Source organism: Octopus bimaculoides, chromosome 28, assembly GCF_001194135.2.
Source record: "Octopus bimaculoides isolate UCB-OBI-ISO-001 chromosome 28, ASM119413v2, whole genome shotgun sequence".
NCBI classification, from domain to species: domain Eukaryota; kingdom Metazoa; phylum Mollusca; class Cephalopoda; order Octopoda; family Octopodidae; genus Octopus; species Octopus bimaculoides.
This window is the reverse complement of record NC_069008.1, coordinates 10212236-10215181: the sequence shown is the minus strand read 5'-3', so window position 1 is coordinate 10215181 and position 2946 is coordinate 10212236. Positions and strand designations below refer to the sequence as shown.

The window sequence follows — 2946 nt, the reverse complement described above, 5'->3', positions numbered from 1 at the left end:
GGGGGGGGGGGAGGCTACAAGTAGTTGATAGCTTCCATTATCCAGGTGACCAAGTTAGTAGTGGAGGTGGATGTTTTGAGAGCATGGCTGTGAGAATAAGATTAGTCTCCTATCTCTCAGAGTGAAAGGCAGATTGTACACTGAACCACAAAAGAAATACGATTTTTCAAATGTCATTTTTATATGGTAAATGCTGAAATTTATTTTGGGGGTGGACGTGTAAATATTCCAAATTGAGACTCAAATTGCAGATAACCTTTCAACTTTCCCTGAAACGAGACACCAAAATGCAGCTGTATTGAATGCCATGGGTGGTTGTTGCAAACAATTGTGACCCCACCCAGGCAGGACCGCTGGCATCTCATGGAGGTTATGTGTATAAAAATCAACTTGAACTGCATTCCTGGCATACGTAATTTGGACACATCAGGTATGACCCGATTGTCAGGAGTGCAGAGAGAACAAGCTACCAGCTGATTGCAAGCAGGGCAGCATTCCCTGGTTGTTGCAAAAGCTTACAATGTCTGTGTTAGCACAATCTATTGCCTGCAACAGCAATACATCACCAACAGCACTGCAGACTGTGCTGGCAGAGGGTGCTCCCGAGTGACCATGCTCAGGCAGGACAACTTCATCCACCTGCAACACCTACGTGATTGCTTCAGACCAGCCAGCATTAAAGCTCACAAGACCACTGGCACTGGACAGCGACCCATTAGTGATGACATGGTATGATGCCAACAACCTGTGTTGCCGTCATCCTCACCACCGTTAGGCACGACTACAGTGGGCTACACAGCACTGACATTGGTAGCATCAACAATGGAGGTCGATTATCTTCTCTGACGAGAGCTGGTACTGTGTTTCCACCTTGGGTGGCAGAGTGAGGGTGTGGCGTAGGAGGGATGAATGCTACAGAGATGCATGTGTCATGGAAAGAGACACGTGAAGTAGGGTGCTATAGGCCTGAATCAGAGAATTGGGCCCCATGTTGACCAGATCCTAAGACCTCACATTGTGCCCTTCTTCCCATGCACTTCCTGCGTCAACACAACATCAGAACCATGCTGTGGCCAGCTCTCAGCCCAGATTTGAACCCAATTGAACCCCTGTAGGATGAAATCCAGAGAAGGCTGAACCAGGTGGTCCTAAGGCCAACAACTCATATGAACTGGAAGCAGCTTCTCTCAGGATGTGGGCACAGGGGCTAATGGTTTTTGTGAACCACCTCATGCACTTCATGTACTGACAGTGTATGACCACTTCGAACACCCAGGGAGGGCATACACAGTATTGAACATGTCATGCCCTACAATCTTGATGTGCTGGATCCGCCCACTACCAGAACACATGACAATGACCCATAGACTGTGGTTAAAGTGCATCCAAGAAATTGACTTTATCAGATTTATCAAACTTTATCTCTGACATAATGAAATTAAAACATATTTCACAGTCGCGCATGTCTCACGTTTCTTTTGCAGTTCAGTGTATGATGTCTATGTTATTTCTTTACTACCCACAAGGGGCTACACACAGAAGGGACAAACAAGGACAGACAAATGGATTAAGCCAATTATATCGACCTCAGTGTGTAACTGGTACTTATTTAATCGACCCCGAAAGGATGACAGGCAAAGTCGACCTTGGCGGAATTTGAACTCAGAACGTAGCGGCAGTCGACCTTGGCGGAATTTGAACTCAGAACGTAGCGGCAGACGAAATACCGCTAAGCATTTCGCCCAGCATGCTAATGTTTCTGCCAGCTCGCCGCCTGTGTGCGAACAGCTATGCTGCATGGCAGTGAAACATGGGCTGTGACAGCCGAGGATGTGTAGGCTTGAAAGAAATGAAGCTAGTATGCTTCAGTGGATATACAATGTCAGTGTGCATGTTCAACAGAGTGTAAGCATCTTGAGAGAAAGTTAGGCATAAGAAACATCGGATGTGGTGTGCAAGAGAGATGACTATGCTGGTATGGTCATGGGATGCATATGGATGAGGACAGCTGTGTAAATTAGTGCCAATCTCTAACTGTGGAGGTAACCTGTGGTGAAGGTAGATTCAGGAAGACATGGGACGAGGTGGTAAAGCATGATCTTTGAACTTTGAGCCTTACAGAATCAATGATTAGTGACCGAAACCTTCGGTGATGTGCTGTGCTTGAGAATACCCATCACTCTCGGAGTGGTTGGCATTAGGAAGGGCATTCAGCCATAGGAAACCATGCCAAATCAGACTGGAGTCTGGTGCAGCCTTCAAACATGCCAGCCCAGTCAGACTGTCCAATCCATTCCAGTGGGGACAACAGATATTAAATGATGATGATGATGTTGATGATATATCTATCTATCTATATATATAAATAAACACCCACCCACACTGCCTACACCCCCATATATAAAACATTGTGTTAACATACATTTTCGAAGATATTGATATCAATTTTTATATTTCATATATATATATATAATAATATTAGGGACAAAATCCAAAATTACAGGTAAAAACTCAATTAAAATCAATTTATAAAAAATTGAAATTAAATTGAGCTTTATAGAGTAAAATATATATAAATATATAGTTTTAGGGAAATGAACCAAGGTTCATGAACTCATCCACTGTCACATATTAAAACATATTTCACAGTCGCACATGTCTCACGTTTCTTTTGCAGTTCAGTGTATGATGTCTATGTTATTTCTTTACTACCCACAAAGGGCTACACACAGAAGGGACAAACAAGGACAGACAAACGGATTAAGTTGATTTGATATTTACTTTGTATTATATTATACTCATTTATTGTACTTTTAATTATTAATTTTTCTATATGTGACAGTGGATTTTCATTGATGAGTTCATGAACCTTGGTTCTTTTCCCTAAAACTATATATATATATATATATATATATATATGTACATGTATGTGTGTGTATGTGTATG

At 42.4% G+C, this 2946-nt stretch overlaps 1 protein-coding gene across 1 annotated transcript in view; it reads right to left on the bottom strand.

The window, feature by feature from the left end:
• LOC106870704 (colorectal mutant cancer protein) overlaps positions 1 to 2946 on the bottom strand; it is a 12467-nt gene that overhangs the window by 9278 nt on the left and 243 nt on the right. The window lies entirely within an intron of this gene.